This window comes from Macaca mulatta, chromosome 7, assembly GCF_049350105.2.
Source record: "Macaca mulatta isolate MMU2019108-1 chromosome 7, T2T-MMU8v2.0, whole genome shotgun sequence".
Lineage (NCBI taxonomy): Eukaryota > Metazoa > Chordata > Mammalia > Primates > Cercopithecidae > Macaca > Macaca mulatta.
Genome location: NC_133412.1, coordinates 139,473,282 through 139,499,587, shown reverse-complemented (window position 1 = coordinate 139,499,587; position 26,306 = coordinate 139,473,282). Strand labels below are relative to the sequence as shown.

At 40.7% G+C, this 26,306-nt stretch overlaps 1 protein-coding gene and 1 long non-coding RNA gene across 2 annotated transcripts in view; one reads left to right on the top strand and one right to left on the bottom strand.

The window, feature by feature from the left end:
* LOC144330300 (uncharacterized) overlaps window positions 1–6,467 on the bottom strand; it is a 116,474-nt gene extending 110,007 nt beyond the window's left edge. Inside the window, exons 1-2 of the long non-coding RNA XR_013396349.1 lie at window positions 6,255–6,467; window positions 5,074–5,136 (exon numbers count right to left, since the gene is read on the bottom strand). This is a non-coding gene — a long non-coding RNA (uncharacterized LOC144330300). The remainder of the gene's footprint in view (window positions 1–5,073; window positions 5,137–6,254) is intronic.
* Window positions 1–26,306, top strand: part of LOC144330299 (uncharacterized) — a 523,359-nt gene that overhangs the window by 121,868 nt on the left and 375,185 nt on the right. The window lies entirely within an intron of this gene.

The window sequence follows — 26,306 nt, the reverse complement described above, 5'->3', positions numbered from 1 at the left end:
ACTGTAGCGCATACACTGATTTTAAAAGTGATATTACTCTCCTTTGGCTAGTTACATTATTAGACAAAGAATGAACAAATTATTCCTTCTTGCTTTCTGTTTCCAGAAATGCCCATTAAAGAAAATTAATGTTTATGCTGTAATTGCTGAAAACTGTAAGTTGCAATGCCTATGTGTAAGAGGTATCTATAAATATAAATCTGAGTCTTTCCCACTTGATTTGAAAAGCTATATTGTTTATATAATTTTCCATGTGAAGCTGAAGATCTAAAACATATTTTCTAGGCTGGTTATTATGTTTACATTTATAATTATTTTTAACTTAATTAGATGTTTAAATTGTAAAGGCAATATGAGCTTATATAAAAAGTCAAACAATTCATAAACATATATAGATGGTAATTCTCTCCTCTGCTGTATCCTAATTCCTCAGATAACTGTCAGATAGGCTAAAAAAATTCACCAAAAAAAGAAGTGACATTGTATTGTACACAGTACTGCAACTTTCTCTGGATCAAGAGATGCAGATTAAACTCATGTAACAGCTGAATACTATTCCATAATATGAATGTAACTTAATTTATTCAACCATAACTCCTGTGATAGACACTTATTTCCAGTTTTGTCATCACCACAAACAATGCTGCATTTTCATTATGGCTTTTCTACTGATGCTTTTATTCTTTTAGGCTAGAGTACCCAAAGTGGAGTGTTGTGCAGAGGGTTTTGTGTACTGTAAGTTTTAGTGCATACTGCAAGATTACCTTCAAAAAATGCTACAACAATATATGAGTGAATATGTGTTTATTTGCCCCCATCCTTACTGGCAGTTGATGTTACCAATATTTAATTTTTTTGCCAACCTGATGGTAGAAAATGGTATCATGTTTGAATTTGCTTTTTCCTGGCAAGACTGCATGGCATATTATCTAATAGCATGGACCTAGAGTCCAATTACCTGGCTGTGCAGTGTACTAGTTGCATACTGTGTGGTCTTCACAAATTATATAACTTCTCTGTGCTTCAATTTCATCTTTCCCATCAAAAATGGGAAAAATAATACCACCTGCCACATAGGATTATTATTGGGATTAATGGAGATAACATTTGCAAAGACTTAGAATGATGCCTGGTGCTTAGAACAGTGCTTGACATATAATAAGCACTATATGAACTAAATGAATGCATTCTAGTGATGGGGAACATCTTTGTATACATTTACAACTATTTGCATTTCTTCTATTAAATGCAAATGTCAAAATGTTCAATTTTTGTGTAAAAATGAATCCTGTTGGGATTTTCTTTTCTTATAAATTTATTACATAATAATATTACAATAATTATTTCCAATAATAATAATGTAAGAAACAGATCTCTGTGGAGTGTATCACAATGTCAGGGTTAGGAGGCCTCAGGACTGGAACAGGGGGTGAAATCTCCCCAGATGGAACGCCATACAAAAGCAGGGGTGAAGCAGAACTGACCCTGTAAAGTTAAAAACCCAAGTTGAATGGAACCAAAAACCCACAGGTGATTGTGAGACTGAGTGTTTATGTGGTAGTCTGTTACACTGACTGCTGTTGTGTTACCTGGACTGTTGGTGGAAGGATAAGTGGATGTGACTCTGCGCCTAGGTAGTGGGGCTGGTGGGCCAGGGTGGGGTGGGTACTATGCTTATTACCTGGGCGATGAAATAATGTGTGTACCAGACACCCTCAACATGCAATTTACCCATGTAACAAACCCGCACATGTACCCTCTGAACCTAAAAGTTGGAAAGAAATTTTTCTTTTTGTAGTGCCCCAGATGTTTCAGGCAGCTTCATGTCTCCAGATTGTCTCACCTGATGTTTCCTTTGTGTTCTCCCTCATTTAAAAAAAAAGAAAAGAAAGAAACAAAAAAAGAATGCCTTTTTTTTTTCACTTTTGAAATCAGCTCACTCTTGGGGAAAAGGACAGCAATCTCTACAACCCTTCTCTAAGAAATACTCCCCTGCTTGGAAATGCCAGATGTGGAGAAGAATTTTGCAGAAATGTTTGAATGAGAAGGAAAATAGAAATGTTTTGAAAAGCAGAAAAATTTTCTAAATGAAGGAATATTCCAAGATTAACCCCTTCTAAAAAGTGAATTAAAGTTTTCTTCCCTAATAGGCAGGACCTCAGTTTACCTGGATAGAGATTTAAATCCATTATTGCCTTTTCAGAGAAAGTGAGATGAGGCAATTGGAAAACAATTTAATTGCCAAGGGTACAATATTCTAGGTAAAAAATAGACATTTTATGTCTTGAATTTCAGGATAGCTCAGCTTTCCTGTTGAGATTACTAACCACATACCTCTCTTCTCGTCAGTTGTTTTTCACTTGGATTTGTCCTCTACAGGGAATCTTGTATTATTTATCAGTCACATAAATCTAAAAATACCCAGCATCAGTCTTGCTTAAATGTCAGAGACAACTATTTCTTGTGTTCTTTCGCTCAGCTTCTATCAGCAACATGCTCTTTTTATGTTTTTTTTTCTACATCTTCAGTACTATGGAGAGATGCTCTTTCATCAGGCATTGGTTTCCGTCTGTTTCAGTTAAACTCAAATTTGAGCAGTTATATTCCTTTTCAAAATTATAAGAGAGAAAGGAGAGAGGAACATAGAGAGGAAAAGGCTCAATGGAATGGGGGCTGTATAGAGTTGGGGAGAAAAAGGGGGAGAGAAAGGAAGGGAGGGAGGAGGGGGAGATTTTTGAAACATGCTCATTACCGTTTGTGCAGGATTCTTAGGCAACATCCAATTGATTTTTATTCAGTCTTAGAAATAATGGCAAGTCATTAAAGTGTTTATGGAAATGCTCCCCTACCCCATATTATATCAATCTAAAACATCTGGATTTTCTACCACCATCTCCTATTTTTCCGGCACATTCCCTCTAGTACTCTGATTCCAACAACTCCTGGATCCTTGTCCCTATCACCTTTGCACTCATCATTTCCTCCCCTCCTGTCTTTACTTCCCTCCTTAATAGGCTATCTTATTCTATTCAGGCTGCTATCACAAAATACCTTAGACTGGGTAATGTATAGCCAACAGAAATTTATTGCTCACAGTTCTGGAGGCTGGAGGTACCAGCAGATTCAGAGTCTAGTGAGGGCTCTCTGCTGCATTCTCACAGCAAGAGGGCACCATCTACAAGGGGCAAACAGCTCCCTCAGACCACTTTCATAAGGGCATTAATCCCAATCACAGGGGCTCCACCCTCATGACCTAGTCCCCTTCCAAAAGTCCCACTTCTTAGCACCAGCACATCGGGGATTAGGTATCAACATACAAGTTCTGGTGGGACACAGACATTCAGACCATAGCATAAGCTTAGATTCTATAGCCCACTATCAGAGTAATTTTTTCACTCACGTCTTCAGTTCTCTTGCTCCTTTCTGTTTCTATCATCCTATTCTGAGTTCATTACCACAAACCTCAGGTGGATCATGCAGCCAGGCAATTTTACAGCATCTCCCTAGACAATTCATACCCTCCCTCCCTCCTAGACCACATCTCATGCTGCCTTCTCTTCCCTCCAACCTCTAACATCCCTCCCTACTCTTCACTTTTGCCTCATGACCTAATTTCTTATTTCACTAAGAGTTTACAAGCAATCAGAAGAGAAATTTCACTTGCTGTCACCACCAAAACCCGTAATCTAGCTGCATCTGTATCCACAAACCAGCTTCTACTGTTCTTGCAGTGGGTGAACTATCCCTGTGCCTCAGAAGGAGAATCCTTCAACTTGTTTACTGGATTCTGCACATCCCCCAACTTCACTTACTCAAGGACAACACTTCAACAATTTCACATTCTCTTTCCTGCATGGTCAGTTCCTCTCTCCTTACTTGATCATTACCACCAGCTAAAAACATATTGCAAAATTCCATCTTTTAATAATTTTTTAATATAGGTGTTGGTCGAAAGCTTTATAAACAAACTTATATAGTCATTTTAATAAGGGGAAATATTATGTGAAAAGGTACAAAACATGAAGTTGGATTGTTTCCCTTGGTGAAGTATAAAACATTTGTACAAAGACCCAAATTAGTGACACAGTCAACAGACATTCTATAAAACAAGCTAAAGCAAACCTTGTTAATTGTTATATTTAAAACTGAATAGACTCCAACACGAAGCAGAAACAGGAGCTATTATCAGGTTTCTGTGAAATAACTAGGAAAATGCACATTGATGGGCCACCATCTTCTAGTAAACTTAGGAAATTATATAACTTTGATACAGATAATGTTAAAGTTAGTTCAGCAGCAGTATAGCTTAGACTTTCCCACTCCCAAGAAAGTATCAGAAAGATAACCTACACATTCTTAAAAGTGATGCTGTTAAACCATTAATAAAATACATACATACTGCCTAAGGACTCTGACACTTCTACTTCTCCAAAATTTTGAATTGTGTTCTCAGCACTGATAGGATTCACTGTCTATGAGGATACAGGGTGCAGGTGCATTGTGCCAAATTGAGTGTGTCAGTGCAGGTTACGAGACTCATTGCGGCCTCTTATCCCATGCTGCTGGAGTTTCTGTTCCCATGATTCATGGAAGCACCTGGTTGCCCTGCAAATGGTTGCCAGTCCTGCTGCTGATTACCTCTTGTTGGACCTCCATTCTCCACCAGCTGCCCCCTTCATCTGGGTCAGATCCTCTGTTCATGCCACTGAATACTGCAAGAATATTCCTAGGACCTGTTGTTGACTCTTTGATGCCCTAAGTATCTGAGCAGTAGAAATAAGTAATTTCAGTTTCACAATGGCTATTTGTATTTAGAAACAAGGTCTCTGATTACTAAAAAGGCAATAAACCACTGTTTCCAACTTCTCTGATTTTTTGAGAGTCACAGGAAATAGTAACCTTTGGGCTTAGCCATAGAGGGTTCCCCAAATATCTTCAGGCAAGGGACCTATGCAGAAGCACTTTCCACTGCAGAGGCAGTAGTGCTTTCTGGGGGATAAAGTCAAACTTGATGTACTGTGAATATCTTGGACACTCTTGGTCCGGGACCCAGTGTGGCTCTTCCACACTTACCTGGATGCTGAAGTTCCATGTTCGTGTATTAGGAGAGTACCAACTTCTTGGTCCATGGCCACTCTGGGGACAAGACACCATTTCAGTCACCTGCCCCAGCTGCTGACCACTATCTCAAAAAGCCCCATCTATTTTGACCCCAAATCACCCTGCAGCTACTGCCCTATAAATGTGTCTGTCCTTGTTCTTGCTAGTTTCTCTCTTCCCATTTTTTTCTCAAACCCATTCCAGTCAAACTTTCCTTCTCCCCTGCCACCCCCATTTTATCAAATCTATAATGCTGTTAGTTGAATCTGGCATAGCTGATCTCTCCTTCCTTCTTATAACAATTTCTTCTCTTGGTTCCTAGAACATTGTGGTTTCTGATTTCCCTTTTCTACTTCCTCCTCTTCCTTCTGATCTTTTAACATTGTAGTGCCCCAGGGCTCAATTCTTGGGCCCTCTATCCACACTAATTTTCTATGTGATCTCAGCCAGCCTCACCCATGGGACTGACAGATAAACTACAGGATTCACGGTTTAATTTGAATTTCAGATAAACAACCAATAAATTTTTAGTCCTATATTTTTATTTGCTAACTCCAGCAACCTTGCACATTCAGTCTTTTCCCTAATGATGTCCAGATTTCTATCTCCAGTCCAAATCTTTCTCTTGAACTTTTTACAGGTGGGGAAATTGAATCTTACATATTAAATGACCTCAACATCTCCACTTAGATTTCTAACCGGCAGCTCAAACTTACCATGTCTAAAACAAATCTTGATTATTTTCCCTTCTGCCAAACTAACTCCTCTTGTAGGCTTCCCCTTCTTGGGAATGACATCACCATTCTCACTCTCCTAGTTGATGTAGTTCTCGTTGTCCCGTCTTTTCTCTCTTGCTGCACACCCAGTCCACTAGCAAACCCCGTAGACAGCATCTTTACAATATAATCAGAATTCTCACTTCTGCCACTTCCACTGCTGCCATGGTAATTCCAACCATCATCGTCCCTCACTGGACTAGTATAATAGCCTCCTAATAGTTCTCCCTGCTTCTACCCTTGCTCCTCTCCCCCAATATATACTCCACAGAGAAATTTTTAAAAATTACAAATCAAATCATGTTGCCTCTCTGCACAAAAATCCATAATCTCTTCTCTTTTCACTCTGAGTAAAATGCAAAACCCACACATTCTTACCGTGGCCTGCAAGTCTCCACGCCATCTGGCTGTCTGCCACCGCCTTGGCCTCGTGGCCATCACTGTCCCATTTGCTGCCCCTGCTCCAGGCACATTGACCTCTTGACTCTTTCCAGAACATACCAAGCACCTTCTAGCCTCCAAGATTGCATGACTGTTCCCTCTGCTTGGGATATGCTGCCCACACATATCTGACTGACTTGCTGCCTCTCTCTGTTCAAGCCTCAGCTGAAACGTTGCCTAATGAGAAAGGCCTAACAACCACGCTGTCTAACATAGCAGCCTCCCCCACCTCCATCCTGCTGTACTCCCAATGCCTGCTTTATTTTTCTTTGTATGACTTCGCACCTCTTAACATGTTTATTTATTGTCTGTTCCCACCCCCTCCCACTACTAGAACTTAAGCTCCATGAGAGCAGGGCATTGATTTTGTCACTTCTGAATGTCAGGGGCCAAGAACAATGCCTGGGATTGTCAATATTCATTGAACAAACAGTAGAGTCCATCCATGAATGGAGGAGAAGATGTTTATGATGGAAGTTGTGATGAAAGAAATGATCATCTTCCTGTTTGTTCTGGATCTTAATTTAGTTTATAACCCAGAAGTCCCTCTTTTGATTGGCCTAATTTTTAGCCCTACAAAATGCGTGTGTGGGAATACCTGTTCCCCTTCCCACACAAATCAGTAAGAACCTTCCATTATTTCTAAGAACTCAAGCAGAAGAGAGGGATGCTTCTTTCAGTAAAATAGTTTGAAGGAGTAAATACAAAAAGTTAGTTGAGTATTTGTCCCTGTAACCTTTTCAGGCTATACATGCCCCTGGGAACAGTAAATTGTCTTAGAAAGAAAATATTACTTTAGAGTTTAGAAAGGTTTATTTTGAATCATCATCTGCATTTTACAAGTGGGAAATGGAATCTCAGAGAAATTACAAGGTCAATTAGAGGTGGAGCTACTGTTGAACCCTGGGTTACTAGACTCAGTTAAGTCTAATGAGATGAAAAGATGGCACCTTGGAAACTACTCTTATGAGAATCACCTAAATTGGGTGTGAGTGGGACAGCGTCTTTCCCAAAAAATTCTGAATAAGGCTTGAGAAAGTTACATTGTCTAAAAAACTGGAGAATTGTCATAAAATTTTTGAGAGAACAAATTCAAAGATACTTCTATTTTGGCTTCCATTTGCTTATCTGCATCTGTTAGCCTAGAGTTTATTTTATATATTTTTCCATACTTTTTGTTAAAGAAGGAACTGTTTTTATACAATTTGCAATCTTTAGTGGATTTTAAGATTTTAGAAGACTGTGATCCAGATATGTTTATATTATTTTTAAAGCTATAATTGCTACAAAGTCACAAAACTAAAAAATATATAATGAGAGACTTTGAGGATCCTGAAGGGTCTCAAGAGCTCCTTTTCAAACACACATATTTTTTACTTCCTCCTCATGGTAGAACACACATATTTTAGGATAGGTAGTTGGTATAATACAAGGCCTTATGAACTGTTATTAACCTTTTTTTTTTTTTTTGAGACGGAGTTTTATTCTTACTACCCAGGCTGGAGTGTAATGGCATGATCTCAACTCACTGCAACCTCCGCCTCCTGGGTTCAAGCAATTCTCCTGCCTCAACCTCCCTAGTAGCTGGGATTACAGGTGCTCGCTGCCATGCCTGGCTAATTTCTGTATTTTTAGTAGAGGCAGGGTTTCACCACGTTGGCCAGGCTGGTCTCGAACACCTGACCTCAGGTGATCTGCCCGCCTCAACCTCCCAAAGTGCTGGGATTACAGGAGTGAGCCACCGCGCCCTGCCTTATTTTACGTGTGTGTGTGTGTGTGTGTGTGTGTGTGTGTGTGTGTGTGTGTTTGAGACAGAGTCTCACTCTATTGCCCAGGCTAGAGTACAGTGGCACAATCTCTGCTTTCTGCAATCTCTGCCTCCTGGGTTCAAGCGATTCTCCTGCTTCAGCCTCCTGAGTAGCTGGGATTACAGGTGCGTGCCACCATGCCCAGCTAATTTTTGTATTTTTAGTAGAGACAGGGTTTCACCGTGTTGGTCAGGCTGGTCTTGAACTCCTGACCTCATGATCCACCCTCATCGGCCTCCCAAATGCTGGGATTACAGGTGTGAGCCACCAGGCCCAGCCACTGGGTCTAACTTTTAAAAATAGGAAATGACAAACACTTTGCATGCTGGTATCTGCTCTCCAATCTTTGCTATTTTTTTTAAAAAGTGTTACCCTAAAGTTAGTTTTCAAACTGGGCCTGTCATGTTTATTGTTCCTGCCACAATCTTCCTTCTGTTTTTTTCTGCAAAAAGAGCGTAAGCAACAAATGTGTTGGCACATCTTCAGAAACAGGCTGGTCAGAAATTTAAGGAGAGAGGGATGCCTTTGGGGTGGAAGGTGAATCCAACTTGCCCAGGATAATTTCTCTGCTGGCCTCTGCTGCTCCCCTCTGCTGCTCCCCAATTCTACAGGGCTTTAAATTTCTACCTGCAGGAAATGTTAGGGGGAAAGTGGGCTTGTTTAGGGCTTTTCAGAGAGGTAAAAAGCCTTAATGGGGATAGTCGGAACCCATCCTCAAAGTAAACCACAGAGTTTGGCTAGAGAAGAGCTGGATGGGTGTTTCTGCCAATGAGGAGGAGAGGGGCAGAACATCTGTGCAGAATAACACAACAGATGATGTGGAAGGGAAAGCATTTCTGGGCAAAGACTGAGTCGAGTTCTAGGATATTTATTCTCTGAAATATTCATTCAGACAGGAGATGGACAAGAGGACTTGCTTTAGTTCTCTACTAATATTAGCAATCTTTCTTTCTTCACTGCCCTATAAAATTGTATTCAAATCTTTATTCTAGGGCCACTCGTGAGTGGTGGTGGCCAGAGGGATTCATTGGGAGGTATGTGAGTGATAGCTAGAAGGACAGAGTCCAGGGACTAGAGAGCCTGGTGGCTGTGGTCCTATCTGTTGTGTGTAAGGAGGGCCAGAGAGTTGTCAGGGGTCACAGGTATCTAGAGAGCTGCCTGCCTATCCAAAGGGATGCAGGAATTTTTTCAGAAAATGGGACATCAGCAAGGTTTTTCAACCCTTGCCCTTATTAATGAAAAGATCTTCGACTTGTACAGTGCTTACTGTATATTTTAGGTACTGCTCCACTCCACACACTTTACATATATTCACAAATTCAATCCTTAACAACAGTCTCATGAGAGGGCAATTTTATTATATCAGTTTTACAGAATAAGAAGCTGAGACAAAAAGAGGTTAAGTAACTTGTCTGAAGTCAAGTAGCTGGAAACTGGCCAAGCTGAGATTTGGACCCCTGCAGAGTCTGGCTCCAGAGTCTGTGGCCCTTTTACCACACTGCATAGCCTTACTCATGTCTAGGAGTGGCTGGTTGATCAGTTAGTCAGCCAGTTATTTAGAGTCACTGACTTGCGTTAGGTAACAAAGATGCTGGGCGGGAGTGGGGGTGGGATGGGGAGGGCGGTGGAGTGGGAGGCTACAGCCTGAGTTAAGGAAACAAATACTTGAAGGCAATGGTGGGATGGGTGTTGCACCAGAAAGGAAGACATCAGAATGGGGTGAAAGTACTCTTCGCAGGCCACTTATGGGACAACTTAGGCTATCTGTACAGATACTCATGGGAATAGCACAAAGAAAGAAACCAGAGTTAGTTATTTGTAGCTTATTGTTTAATTTGTACCTGATTGTCTAGGCCTGAGGGACATTAAGTTAGTACTTATTTTATTGATTGCTGTAGAATTCCAGATAGGAAATCTTTGATGAATTAAATCTGAGTTCAAAAGTCTCACATTTTATACCAGGTTAAATCACTATAGGTTACTGGCTATTTTGATTTTGAAAAGGAACCAGGTGCTTTCTGCATCCTATGCAAAAAAAGAACAAGTAGTCCCAGGTTATTTCCAGTTAGATTTCATGACACTCTGAGTCTTTCTGCCATTTGGTAAGTTCCAGGATCAAAGAATAGGTAAGTGACTGAGTTCCTGTCACTGCAAAAAAGTACATGCTATGTGGTCAGCTTATTTCAGTTAGGAGCTTAGACTTCCAACCCAGGCTGCCAGACATGTTATACCCCTAACATTTTCAAAAACAATTTGAGATTAGTCAAGACTAATTGTCTATGTAGTTAATAATTAAACACCATAGTGAAGCTTGGTGCTTCTCTGTAGATACAACTGTTTCTTCTTCCCTTCTTCTTCATAATCATTGTTATCATTACCTCATCATCAACAAGAACATACATTTTTATGATGCTTTACAGTTGACAAATCATGGCACTTATGTTGAGTTTGCTTGTCTTTTTCTTTACTTTTCCATTAAAGGCCAACTACTAAATTATTAGAAGTTGAAATTGTTCCTTTGCCTGTTTCAAAACTGTGTGACAAGGATACACATGATGATCAATTCTTATTGAAAATAATTAAACAAACATTAAAAATATGACATTATAATTAGATCAGTTGACTTGGACAATTAAGATATGGATATGACCTTTGAATATTAAAACAAATAAACACAAAATTAGGCTTCATATGACCAATATAGGGATAATTCCAAGTATGCAGTCTTTCATATCAATATTATTTCATGTCAGAAAATTCATGTTAGAAGCACCTGCGGCTGATTACAATAGTGAATAAAGAAAAAGATGCAAAATGAGTAATGAAATTGCTATAGAATTGGCCAGAAAAAATTTCTGGGAGATATGACTTAGCTGGTTAACAGCTGGGGCTGGGAATATGACGGTTACATAATTTATTCTCAGTTCTTGCTTAAAAGATATGTACTCATATATTGTTTCTTGATTTGAGATGTTGGGCAAATAACCTAACCTCTCTGTGGTCTCATTTGCAAACCGACATTCTCTGGTTTGACCTCCAAAAGCAAATTATTTCTGAGGGCCAGATGACAGGTATGGTTCTAAAGAGCAGCCAAAAGTGCTGTGCTACATAAAGGCTAAAGCCAGTGATAATGATATAAAGTAGGAGGAAAGGTATGTTGCCTCCTTTGCCTAACAATGCTGCTCATAGTTTGACCTCCAGGAAAGTTATTTTGTTTGCGGGTATGTGAACATGTGTACATACGCTTGAACTCGCATAGAATACAGATTTAATAATTTTTCCACATCAAATTTTTACATTTATCTCATGTTTTCAAGCGTTTATAGATGATAAATTGGGAAAATATTGAAATTTGTAAAATAAAAGCATTTTTCTGCACAAACTTCCTCCTGTATCTGAGTTTGGCTATATAGATAGATGGAAACACAGGGTTTTCCTTGTCATTAACCAACATTAAAGGCAACTTCAGTTTAATAGGCTGTAGCTGAGTGCTCCCAACCCAGTCAGCCTCTCTCTGCTTGAGCCCAGGCAAGAATAATTCACTCTCAGTAGGAAGCAGAAAGGGCATGTACTATTTTCCTAAGAAACCAAAGTAAAAGCTCTGTGCCTGTCAGGCAGTGACAACCCCCCACTCCACCCCTGGTGGTGGCTGTGTAGCAAGTCTGTTGAGAACATTTCTGATCGTGTCACTGAAGTATGTGGATTTATTTCCTGGTGGGATTACTCCCTGGTACAGTCTTCCTGGTGTGACTGCCCTCCCAGCAAGATCTCATCCTAATTTTGCATTCAGGTGTTACTTCCTGGAAAACTGCCTGAAACCAACTAGGAAAAGTAAGACTAATTGTAGCCAAGACCCCAATATTATGAAAAATGAGGATCCAGTTTCTTAATGAAAAGATTTCAGTTGCGAGAACTCAGTTCTCACTTGAAAACTTAATTAGGCTGTATGGCTTTTGTTTCTTTCAAATTCTACAACATTTAATTTTGTTCTAGGAAAAATACCAGGAAACTACTGTAGATGTCCTTACCACATTTCTCAAATGCTTTTAAAATTAAGACAATACTTGTCTGGCAAAGGCATCACAATGTTTGGCAATGTCCAACTTTGCCTTCTAATTTGTCTTTACTGAAAAATGTATCTGGACTCATAACCTTGAGTATATAAAAATCATCATCTTTGTCTCACCAAGTTCTTTCTTGAGAGAAACATTTCATCCATTGTTCCTCTTCCACTTGTCACTTTGCCTTGGAGACCACATAGAGAAAGATCATGAATTGATAATTCCAATACAAAATCAGCTGTGAATCTGTAGCCAACCTGAACCTTCATAGCATGCATTCTACTTCTCAAGAAAATGCGGTGGGAAGTTTGTGTGCCAGTCATGGTTTTGTACTTCATCATGGGTAGATGTAGCCTCTGGTATTTTTCTGCCTATCTGCCTGTCATCTGTAATCAGGGCAAGCTCCCTCTGTTTTCATCTGACATTCACTGAAGTTAAACTTCTCTTCTTCCAATTCTTAGAGTACCTATTACACTCAAGGTACCCTGTTGGAAGCAAAGCTCACCACGCTTCTACAGCCCAGTAGGAGAAAATGTTAGATGAGAAAACATATGTAAAATGACTAGCACATATTTGGTCCTAAGGGCCTTTGTGTCTTTCATTTATATCTCAGTGGTTTATTGCTTCTGAATGTGAGCTCACAGGATAGAGACTGGATCTAATTGTACATTGTGTAATATTATAGCTAACATTCAAGGTGCTATCTTTTATAAATAGTAAGAACCATAAGCCTATTTTTGGTGCTAGCTAGAGTCTTCCTAGGAAAAGAAGGAAGAAGGTAAGCATTTTTCCTACGAGTCTCAAAAGGTCTGAAACCTCTCAGAGACATTGATTGTTCTGACTTTTATCTTTTTTTCCCCTCTTCCTTTTGCATATTATTTGATTTACACCAATAAACAGGGGTGAAATCTGTCTCCACCTGTGCAGATTTTCTTGGGTGTGGATAGGGGACATGATTTCTAGCAGACACTGCATGGAGTTCCAGCTTTGATGAATGGTCCTTTGATGAGTCCTTTGATCTTGCTCAATTTTTAGGGATTTGTTTCCAGACACCTGACAATAAGCACACTCAGCAGAAATAGCCTTCAGGCTTCACTTCCCTCCCACCCAGGGAAGCCGTCAACCATATACTTTCATCTTCTCCATGAAAGCCAGATTGTGTCTCTGGCTTGAACTCGATGGATTGATGTTAGGGTTCTAAATGTCCTCGCTCTCTCTGCTTTTTCACTCAAATGAAGCAGCTGTTGCTAGACTTTTGATGAAATGGCTCCTTCAGTAACTCCTTAGAGGGCTATGGTGCCCTGGGAGGTGTGAAAAGGGAAAAGTGGGCAGGATTTCTTATAAACCTGGGCTTTTATTTTCAGCCACTTCCATGCTTTTCCCAGTTAACAAATACCAATGCTGACCCTAACTGAAACGTGGAGAGTGACATGCACAACTACGACACAGGACTGCCAATCTGTGCATGGTGCAGGCAGGAAAAGAGAGGCAACTGACTATGCAGTTAAGGAAATAAGTGCTTATTCCAAGGTTCATAAATGAAGAGAAAATCTGAATGAAGAATATTTGTGGGCTAACTTGAAAAGGAAAAAGAGCAAAAATTCAGAGTTTTTAGGGTAAAGTTATAAACCTCTTACTCAAAATGACCTTTTTGAACATCTTACTCATGTTACTAGGGCTTAATAATGATTAGGGAGTTTGCAGGACATTTTCTGGAAAAGGAGCACCCTGGGTCACACATTGTCAAATAAACTTTTAAAATATACATTAGTGAAATATTTTGATACAGGTGTTAGAAGAAAGGTAACATTTTAGTAGTCCAGAGCAAATGATGACTACTTAAATAATACAGAGAATTTGCACCAAGGGAATGGAGAGAAAGGAGAGATCACTGTGAAAAGGGTTGGTCAGGGAAGGCTTTGCAGAAAGGATAATAAATGATAATAGCTATCAGGTGCCTACTGTGGGCATTTCTTTCTACATCAACTATTTCACATTTGTTTTTTGAAAGGGAGGTATGATTATCTCTATTTTATGGATAATGAAACAGAGACTCAGAGAAATAATTTGTCCAAGCCTTTTGATTTGAACTAAGGCAACTTTCCTCTATGCCACACTGCGTTCACTTAGGCTGGACCTGAAATATGAGTACAATTCAGCTATAAGGAAGAGCATCTTGGAAAGAGTACTGGGCCTAGGGGAGGGGAATGGCCAAGGAGAGGGAGCAATGAATGGACATCAGCTCCTTACCATGCATGTCACCCTGCAGTAGTGAATAGTGAGAAGGGGACCAGTCCAGAGGTGAATGTCCGGCCTAGATTTGATAAACCCAAGTCTCTGGACACCAAATGAAATGCTCTTTTTACTGTGTTTTGGCAAAAAAAAAAAAAAAAAAAAAAAAAAATTACGCAGTTGGAACAAAAGATAATAGGTCTCAAAATGCAAAGGCATAATAATACATGTGAATCAGTTCGTGAATGTATAAAAAAATTGTGGGGGAGGAGAGTTTGAAAGTCAAGGACTCTAAACTAAATCCCTGAAATGAGGTAGGGAGAAACTGAAGATAATAGCGTCTATTTCCTGGTTTTACCCCAGGGTGGCACGTGTGTGTGTGTGTGTGTGTCTGTGCTGTGTGCACATGCACTGGTGCACAAGCAGAGGCTCCCAAGGATACTTCCTGCCCTGTTGGCCATGGGCCCACATGCTCTCCAGAGGCAGAGCTAGTTGTTTTAGCTTTCTATTTCTTGTCATTGGCAAGACTTGCTATTATTTTCCATTATCCAACTCCCACACAGCTCACATCCCACTTTCTCTCTTTCTCTGGAGGTACAAGGCTGGCTGAATCAGGTTGTGGATAGGCTGCCACAACAGCAAGAAATATTTAAGATGATTCTGGCTAAGGTGAAATTTGTCACCCTGTCCAGTCTTCTTGTCTTCCAGTTCTACTCTGTATGTCTGATTTCTGAGTCTCTCCCATTCCTGGGTACTCACTTGCTCACACGGATTCTCTTCCAGTGTTGAATAGCCTCCAGAACCCAGGAACTTCCCAGGTGTCCCTCCTGGAAAGGCACACACTCTGCCCTCCCACTGCTGTTGTAGAACTCTTGGTTTGGGACTCTATAGTGAATGTCTACTGTTTTTGTCTGCCTTGAATCCTTCCCTCCTGCTAGTAACAACTACTCCTCCCACATTGCAAGCAACTCTTGGTGAGACTTCCTGTTGAATTATTATGCCCTTTCTTGATGCACACACACACCCAGGGCAATCAGATACTCTCTTCCAGAATTTAAATCTCAAGCTGATTGACCCAAGGATGGAGAGTGTTTGGAGGAGTAGCCTGAACTGACTATCCAGTAGTTCTGCTATTGAGATGGCCCAAGCTGCCCTTATTTCTGGCTGCTGGAAGGTCTGAAGTTCAACTTTTCTTTAATATTTGTGAACAGTCCTATGTCCTTCCCAAAATGTACTTTTTATTGTTCAAATTAGCTAGAGTCAGAGTCTGTTGTTTGCAACCAAAGAATCTTAATCAATATGGATCCTTACTTATATGAAATCATAACTGCCCAAGGGTAGGGTGGTGGTCACTGGGATGATGAAGCCCTTTCTGTATTCAGCCAGCAGAGATAGTTCATATGGTTGGCTTATGTTTGATCAGGGAATGGAGACTAGCCAGGGTGATATGGTCATCCTGGCCCTGCACACTTCTTCAGCCAAGAGGTTCGCATAGCCCCACTGAGCCGGCTGAGCTGCTCTGCCAGCGTCTTATCACTTACCAGTCTGGGCAGGCTTCCCGGGCAGGGGTAGAACTGCTGAGTTACATCAGACATAAATGAATCAATACAAACTAATTCCTTCACAAAAGAAAACCTAGTTAGTCACACGGCTGCAGGAATCAACGGCTTCTCTCTCCTAGCAGCTAACACATTCCAATTCCTATATACAACTGCATTCTGACTCTTGTTAATAGAAAAATACATATCCATTTTGTTATTGCCATATGTTTAGACCTTGACAAGTTTGTTTTCTAAAACAACCAATAATGGAAACTTTCTTGTGGTCTTAGAAGGGTTTTCACAGTTTAGAGATAAGTCTAGCTCTATGTTAGGAAATGGAGTACTTTCACAGAAGGTGATGATCTAATCAGAGGTGGATTCTTGCTTGGCTCCCTTTGCAAGAGGGACATGCAGAATTTGGGGATGAAACTGAGGGTGTGACTCCATGGTACCTCCTGGAAGATGGTGTTACCTAACCTAAGCCTAAGGAACAAGCACTGTCCATATGCCTCTTCTACTTGTGGATGCTTTCTATTACTGCAAGAGACGCAAAGATGTCAAAGGCCACCTGTTAAGAGAAGCTCTTTTTTTCATTCATTCATTATTCATGACTCTTCCCAGTGACCCTGACAATTAAAGAGACTGCTGCTTTCTTTTTTTTTTTTTTTTTTGAGACAGAGTCTCACTCTGTTGCCCAGGCTGGAGTGTAGTGGCGTCTCAGCTCACTGCAACTTCCGCCTCCCAGGTTCAAGCAATTCTCCTGCCTCAGCCTCCCAAGTAATTGGGATTATAGGAGCCCGCCACCACACCTGGCTAATTTTTGTATTTTTAGTAGAGACAGGGTTTCACCACGTTGGCCAGGCTGGTCTTAAACTCCTGACCTCAGGTGATCCACCCACCTCGGCCTCCCAAAGTGCTGGGATTACATGCATGAGCCACCATGCCCAGCCGAGACTGCTGCTTTCTAGGGCCAGCATAGACCATTGACTACGACAGTGTCAACTCACATGCTGTGAATGGGAATACCTGTGGAACATGGTTTGCAGATAGTTAAGTGTATGGGCTTCAACTACCTGAGTTCAAATCCTGGGGCTCTTATACTCACCAAATGTACAACCTTGGACAGATACTTTACTTTGTCAAGCTGCACTTTCCTCATCTGCAAAAATGTGGCTTATATTGTATTTCCTTGAATCTGGAGTGCCACCATTATTTTATGTGCAACTAAGGAAGAAAAAAAATGCTGCCAATCAAACTATAACATGACATTGATTGTAATATTCACCAATATTAGAGATGTTAAAATGTTAAAAAAAAATTAGCACATTACAATTGAGAAAATAGGATAGCATCTACCGCATGGTGCCAATGTGGACTAACTGAGATAATTAATATAAATGGATAGCATTTTGCCTGTCACACAGGAAGCCCTATATAAATGATTACTACTATTTTTACTGCCAGAAGGTGGTAGTTTGGGTAATTTCAGCAAATCATTTAACCCTCTGTGCCTTATTCTCTTCATTTTAAAAATAAATGGGTAGCCATATGGTCCTGCCACCCAGAATTGGGAAGAAAAACTAATTTTAAAATGTTTTTAGGTCCTTAGCAGCTCTAAATGTGAAACACTATCAACTCTTTCTGCTATTCATCTTTAGTGTCTGGAAACTGATAAGGAAATATGCTCTGTATATTTTTTGTGTATATATTAATTTACTTGGAATTCCAAGGCTAATTTAAACTTAACTTGCAGTATTTATATTTCTATTGTAATTTTTGGAAAAGAGCTTTTAGTGTTTGCTTTATACTCTTCAGTCTAACTCTGGTTTTCCATGACATTTTGTTTTATACTGAGAGGAGAGAAGTTACATTAAGGTAGTGTTCTCCATGTTGGACAAGCCTAAAGAAATACCTGATTGCAAAATTTTGTGTCTCTGTGAAGTCTCACAAATTTTAGATAACTAACTCTATCTTTAGATAGAGTTCATCTCAGTTGTATTAGTTTGGTGAGAAAGAAAAATAAGTTCCAGGTTATTGCAAATGATGACTAAACAGACAGAGATTCATTTAAAGCAATTCCCAAATTGGAGTCACATAGAGTCCACTATTGGTTCCCACTCTGAGTAGCAAAGAACTAGATCAATAGGGTCAGTGGTTGTGTGAGAGAAGTTCAATTTAATTCAACTTTTAGTTGTTGAACCTTTAGTATGAAGCTGGCATGGGGTCAGGTTATAGAAATGCAAAGAAATTTAAGAAAAAGTTCTTGCCAGAATTTATAGTCTGACAAGAAATGGCAATACAATGTAATAAACACTATAAAGTAACATGAGAGTCCTAAGAAGCAGTGAATAATTCTGCCTGGGTAAGCAAATGAAGACTTCAAACTTTGTATAGGTGTTTACAAAACATAAAGTTCAGAAAAGAGGATTGCCTGCAGAAAGAACAGTGTTTGCAAAATCTCCATGTACTTAGCATGACTGCAGTGTAATGTACATTGTGTGTGTGTGTGTGTGTGTGTTGGGTGATGTGTGATGTGTGATGGGTCAGTTGTGGTGGTGTCGAGAGACTAGCAAAGAAGGTTGAGATAAGATTGTGAAGGGCCTTCAGTGGCTATGTTGGGGAGTTTGGACTTTATCGATAGGTAGAAGGTACAGATTCAGGAGTGTTTTGTGGTAGACTCAATAGGACCTAATAAAAAGTTGGCTCTAGGGTGGCACAAAGGAACCAGGAATGATTTCAGGTGTCCTGGATGATTGGGGGCTGGGAGTGGGAGGGAAAATTCACTTATACAGAACATAGGTGGAGAAGTTACAGTGAGAAAAGCACATGACTGAGATTCAGTAGACCTAGACTGAGCTTTCAGAAAATGATCTTTGAAAACAATTAGATCAGGTTATTGTATTATATAACATGTTACGCTTCTCTGTGCCTCATTTTCCTCATATTTATGGCAGGAAGATGAAGAAGAAGCATACCAAGGTGACTTAGGAGTCAGGCTGTACGAGTTTAATTCCTAACTCTGTGATTTGGGGCAAGCTACAATACATAACCTGTTTCCTCACCGGAAGAATGAAGAGTAATAATATCCACCTGTAAGTTTGCTATAAGTTATGCATCTTGGCACATAGTAAGCCCTTAATAAATATTTGCCCTTATTATTTTTATCTGTTTTAAGATTCTGCATTTCAAAATATATTCTATGATACTTTTGGCAAGAAGAATATTAATACGTTTGTCCTTTAATTTGAGGCAGCATAGCATAGTGGTAGTAAAGAACAGAAAATGGAACCAGGAGTATTTGAAATTTAGTCTGCATCTGCCACTTGTTAGCTGTGTGGTCTTGGGCAGATTACTAACTTTTCTGAGCCTCACTTTCCTCATCTGTAAAATAAAGATAATGATAACACCAACTTCATATGGTTGTTTTGAGGATTAAATGAGGTAATACATGTAAGGTACTTTGACAAGTGCCTGGCACAGATTAGGTGCTTATGTAAGTGTTATTATCATTATCAGTATTTTTATTTTAATTTTTAAATTATAAACGGTGAGTGGGGTACTTCATGGCCTCTCTAGAAGTAGCTGCTTTTCTATGTCAGTAACTTTGTACAGATGACAGAGCAGTCCCTGAAGAGACAGTCTTGTATTCAGTTGGGGTACACTTGATGTGTCCCACAAGCCAGCGAAGTTGTAGATCGCAGCTAGCCTCTGAAATGGCTCCTCTGAATTAAATGGGATGTCTTTCTCCCCCAGATTCTGTGTGGGAGGCTTATACATTTGGTTTGGTAATGAGTTTGCTTTTTAAGCCAAAGAAGAGAAGAGAATAAAAGAAGAGAGAAGGCGTGAGAGGCAATCATAGAAACCTGGAGGCTCACATTCTCCCAAATGAAAAAGAAGCCTGCGTTTCTGCAGAAACAAGAGAGAAACAACTAACAATCTCAAAGCTCATTATGATTTAACTTTCAGATAGCACAAAATGACAGTAATGTGACTACTGAAGCCTGTTTTAACTATAAGCAGGACAAAGGAGTGGAAATGGAGTGTATTAGCAGCGGCATAGAGATAACCTCCTCGCTTATAGGCTGTGCATACATTAGTGCATGAATGTACTGTTAAAAGCCACTAAATCTCTCTAACGTGGCCATTTCCCTTTCTTTGGGAAATGGTTGAAAAATCTTTGTTGTGTATTTTCTTGAAGCAAATTTCTGGAACCTTTTCAGACACACTCTCGGTTGTAGAAGAATGTGAACTGATGCTGATGGCGGCATCAGACAGGAAGGAGTGATGAACTCAAAGGGCACATCGCCTTGCAAAGCTAAAAGAGTAAAGCAGGAGCTCATCCATTTTTTTTCCCTGAAAAGGAGCATTTTCTTTTGTGTCAGATTGTTGTGGAAGATTTAAAACTAGAAGAATCTGAGTGCCCTATTTTCCCATTGACTGATAGTGTCAGTTCCTTTGCATGTCTGTCAGTCTGCTATTACTGTGATGATCACTATTATCATCTTTCTTTGACTTTTCCCATCTAAGATGTACAAATTATCCTTGGCATTATATTGTGAGACAGAAGTCTGAAAGGAAGTGCTAGACGTTGATACTAGTCTAGGTTAACTGCATAAGTTAGGAACTTTGTAATTTGATCTTGGGTATTAAAAGCCAATGTCTGTAATTATTTAACTGAACTCTTTCAATGTACACAATCCTAAGACAAGTATTGAGAAAATCAAGGAATCTGAGGAATTTTTAAAATTTCAAGCCAACCGAATTGGCTCACTACAACGCACTTCAAAATGATATCAAGAAGCAACTGCACAACTGCAGTGCAGAGCAGCAGGTCTGTCAATGTCATTCAGTCAGCCACACTTATTGAATTCAAATGAGGGTATCTAGCCCCTAGTATAGGACAATGCGAAAGAAAGAAGATATTCTTTTTTTTAACCCTTGAGGTGCTTACTCCATCTTTTTATATCATGACTTTCTGTGGATGATAAAGCAAAAGATGGTATGAATCAGATGACCAGGCCTCAGTGCCCCTCCCTGACTCTTTACGACCTTGAGCAAGTTACTTAAATTCTTGTGGGTTAAAGCTTTTTCATTTTCAAAATAAGCGAGTTAGGAAAGATATTTTCTAATATCTCTTTCTGTTCTAAAAGTGCATGATTCCAAGTGGATATAAATTAACATGGTGTGAACAAGATGCTTTGTTCACACATTCAGCAACATTGAGGGCATCTTAGGAGCTAAGTACTTGAATGGGGCTGTGGATGTAAAAGACAGGAACACTTTGTCCTGCTTTCAGGAGGCTTGCAGAGTAAGAAGCAAGACTGACCAACTAGCAGTTACAATGCACTCTGCTCAGTGTGGGCTGACTAAAACCAGGGCAATTCCGGGGGAGGGCAGGGCTAGCTCTGAGGTTGGGCAAGGTAGACATTCAGGTTGTGGTGGTAACATTTGTGGAAGGCCCCAAAACATAAGCAAAAGTTCATCAGGTAGAGAAGATAGGACGATGCCCCTGGCAAAAGGAGCAGCATTAACAAGGCTCAGAAGTGCAAGTAAACACCCTGTGCTTCAAAAGTTAACTTGAACATGAATATATCAGTAGTGGAAAGTAATGGAGACAGGAGAATGTTTGAGACTTAATTGTGAAGAGCCTTGGATGTCATGGTAAGAGCTTTTGACTATCTCAAAGGCACTGGAGAATCATGAAGAATAGAAGACATGATCAGATTTCTTTCAGAAAGTTCACTCAGGTGGCCTTGTGGAGTCTGAATAGAGGGACCGTGGAAGTGAGAGGAGGCTCATAGGAGACTATTTTGATGGTCCATGCTAGAAATGATGAGATCCTTATCTGGGGCCATGACAGTAGGAACAGGGAAGAAGGACACATTTGAGAGAAGGCTCAGAGATTGAATGAACAGAATCCACTTATTCATTTATTCATCACTCAACAAATCTTTATTCAGTGCCCACTATGCTTCTGTCAGTGTAAACCTGGCACCACACAAAGAGGATACAAACACTGCTGAAATACTGAGTGGGGGAATGGTCAGAGTGGGACGAGTGAAATGGTACTGGTTTTGGTGCGCTTCCTGGAGAAGGTGAGGTCTGACTTGAGTTTCCAAGGAAAGAAAGGAGACATGAATACATAGAAAGAGGCAGGAGAACATTTGTATGCCTTGCCATAAAAAGGAAAAAATGAAGAGATGACCATCAGGTGAGCTTGGGGAGCAAAGAGAACCTTTAGTCAATGCTAAAAATGATGGAGAGATAGGAGGGTGAAAAGACTGAGCAGAAACATCTAAATTTGATGTGCTAAGCCACAGTGAACCACTGTGGGATTTTTAGAAAGAGAAGGGTTGTGTGGTACAATAGAGAAGATGATTGAATTAATGCTTGAAGACCTAGGTTATGGCATTATCTTGCTGGGTCAGCATTCAAGTTACTTAATGTCTTGTGAGTTCATATTTGTGTAGTTTGGATAGGAACAAAAAATGTATTGAGATGTATATTAGTCAGGGTTCTCCAGAAAGACAGAACCAATAGGATATATGGGAGAGGATTTATTAGGGGGAATTGGCTCACACAATCATAGAGGCAGATAGGCCAACTGCAAACTGCAGAACTAGAGAAGCTGGTAGCATGTCTCAGTCCCAGTCCAAGTCTGAAGCCCCTGAACCAGGGAAGCCAACAGTGCAGCCCCTAGTCAGGCCCGAGAGCCCCCAAGAGGCCACTGCCTCAAGTTCCAGAGTCCAAAAGCTGAAGAAGCTGGAGTTGGATGGCCAAAGGCCGGAAAAGAAAAAGCATCCTGTTCCCTAAGGGAGAGAAAGAGTAGAGAGAGCCAATTCTTTTCTTACTATTCCAGCTAGGTCCCCAGTCAATTGGATTGTTCCTGCCCATATTGAGGGCAGGTCTTCCTCTTTCAGTCCACTAGAAACACCTTCACAGACACACCTAGAAACAATGCTTCATCAGCCCTACAGGCATCCCTCAATCTGGTCAGGTTGACATCTCAAATTAATGATGGTTAAGTATAGTCCACCCCTTATCAACTTGCCATCTGTATGCATCTCATTAGATTATAATTTCCAATCAAAGACAATAATAAGGTCATAATTCCACCTAAAATGACATGACTATCCTTTGCACAATCAGGAACACACTAATACCATCCCTGGAAGAGAAGGTAAAGTTCTTGAATGATGTTTACCCTTCTCCTGGTGTCCTATAACTTAGATGCCATGATGAACAATAACACAATTATTTTGTTAAACAAAAATAAGCAATACTTAAATATTGGTATAAAGTTGATAAGCCTGAAGTTACATAATAAAAGAACAAGAGAGGAAAGAAAACAGATATTTGCTTAATATATGTGTATATATACACAAACATATTCTTAACAAGTGGGGAGGAAATATGACAATTACAGTTCCCATTTCTGTAACTGGCCAGCTGTTGATAGCTGCTATTTATAACTGCCATCTTATCCTATCCATTTTGTATTCCCTTTGCTTTCACCAAGCACTTCAGCTAGTCATGGTTCTTAACCCGGTTGGGTGACCCAAATGTTCACTCCTGAAGGATCTGGGCCATTCAGAGTCCTTCCTGGATTGGGTTGTTGGAGTTTCCCATTTACTTAATCACAGGGTATGGTAATACTAAGGGGTCTCCTTTATTTCAGACATACTCTTTGATATGGTTTGGCTCTGCATCCCCATCCAAATCTTGTGTTGAATTGTAATTCCCAATGTTGACGGAGGCCCCTGGTGGGAGGTGACTGGATCACAGGGGCATATTTCCCACATGCTGTTCTCGTGATAGTAAGCGAATTCTCAGAAGATCTTATGATTTAAAAATGTGTGACACTTCCCCCCTCGTTCTCTCTCTCCTGCCACCATATGAAGAAGGTGCTTGCTTCTGCTTTGCCTTCCACCATGATTGTAAGTTTCCTGAGGCCTCCCAGTCATGCTTCCTGTGAAGCCTGCAGAACTGTGAGTCAATTAAACCTCTTTTTTTTTTTTTTTTTTTTTTTTGAGATGGAGTCCTGCTCTGTCGCCCAGGCTGGAGTGCAGTGGCACGATCTCAGCTCACTGCAAGCTCTGCCTCCTGGGTTCATGCCATTCTCCTGCCTCAGCCTCTCGAGTAGCTGGGACTACAGGTGCATGCCGCCACACCTGGCTAATTTTTTGTATTTTTAGTACAGATGGGGTGTCACCATGTTAGCCAGGGTGGTCTCGATCTCCTGACCTCATGATCCACCTGCCTCAGCCTCCCAAAGTGCTGGGATTACAGGCATGAGCCACCGCACCCAGCCAATTAAACCTCTATTCATAAATTACCCAGTCTCAGGTAGTTCTTTATAGTAGTGTGGAAATGGACTAATACATTCTTCCTCACCTCCACTGTGAAGTAGTAGTCCAATTTCCTCTTAGTAGTCCAGGTCAATTATCCCAATCAACACCATAACTCCCTTCTTAACTTGTTGACCCAGAGGTATGAGGAACCCAAAGTGACTGGGCAGTAGCCTTAACTTCCAGTTCAATGGAATCATTGTTATATCTCCTGGTAGAAGCATTTTTTCTCTCTGAAACTAAGACCTTTAGGCTAACAGAACATGAAGTTGTAGGAACAAAAAGCAAATTTTTGCTAGTGGATTACTAGGGGTAATAAAGGTAACTGGTGCAACTCTCATTTCCACCCCTTGATTCCTGTCTAGGGGAGAAACAGTACCATGCATTGGGTGCTGATTCAGGGCATATACAGCCTTCTGGAGAACCTTGCTCCAGCCCTGTAAAGCATTTTCACCTAGCTGGTGCTGTAACTGCAACTTCAAAAGGTCATTCATTCCACCATTCTATCAAGCCAGCTGCTTCAGGATGATGGGGAACACAGTAAGATCAGTGAATTCCATGAGCATAATCCATCACCACACTTCTCTGGCTGTGAAATGTGTTCCTTCATCAGGAGCAATACTGTAGTGCCATGATGGTGGCTACGGCATTCCTTAAGTCCACAGGTTGTAGTTTTGGCATAAGCATTGTGTGCAGGGAAAGCAAATCCATATTCAAAGTGTTTTTTCTACTAAAGACAAAATGCTGCCCCTTCTATGATGGAAGTAGTCCAGTGTGATCAACCTGCCTCCAGGCTAGTTCACTGATCATCCTGGAAAATGGTGTCATGTTGGAGGCTCCATGTTGGTCTCTGCTACTGGCAGATTAGGCACGCAGTGATGCTTGTAGCAAGGTCAGCCTTGGTGAGTGGGAGTCCATGTTGCTGAGCCCATGCATAGCCTCCATCCCTGCCACCATGGTCACTTTGTTCATGAGCCCATTGGCTGATGACAGGGGTGGTTGGGAAAGAGGCTCACTGGTGTCCACAGAATGGGTTATCCTGTCTACTTGACTATTAATATCCTCCTCTGCTGAAGTCACCCCTTGTTGAGCATTCACATGGGACACAAATATCTTCACATCTTTTGCCCACTTTGAGAGGTCTGTCTACGTACCTCTTCCCCAAATTTCTTTGCCACCAACTTTCCAATCATGTTTCTTCCAAGTCCCTGACCATCCAGCCAAACCATTGGCTACAGCCAATGAATCAATATATAATCACATGTCTGTCCATTCTGTACCCCTCCTCCAAGCAAAGTGCACAAACAGGCACACTACCCAAAGTTCTGCCCATTAGGAAGAATTCCCTTCACCACTATCCTTCAAGGATGTCCTAGAAAGGAACTGTAGTGCCGCAGCTGTCCACTTTTGGGCGATGCCTGTATATCATGCAGGACCATTCGTAAACCAGGCCTGATCCTCTCTTCTTCTGTGAACTGATCATTAGGTCCTAGGTGCAGTCTGGGAGAGAAAAGGCAGCAAAGCAGGAGTAGGAATGATGGGCATTTGAGACACTTCTTCATATAACTTACTTGTTCCTTCAGGACCTGCTTGGGCCTGATCAAATATATACCATTTCCATTTGATAACAGAGTGCTGCTGTGCAAACACAGCTTTATGGCTTGGCGGGTCAGATAACACCTAGTTCATGATAGGCAACTAAGGTGTCATGGTAACTTGATGGCTCATAGTCAAACATTCAGTTTCTACTAAGGCCCAGTAGCAGGCCAAGAGCTGTCTCAAAAGGAGACTAGTTATCTGTGGATGATGGCAGGGCCTTGCTCCAAAATCCTAAAGGTCTCCACTGTGATTCATCCATGGGGGCCTGCTAAAGGCTCCAGACAGATCCCTGTCTGCCACTGACATCTCACGCACTATTGGATCGTCTGGGTCATATGGCTGAAGTGGCAGAGCAGCTTGCATAGCAACCTGAACCTGTTGCAGTCTTCTTCTGTTCTGG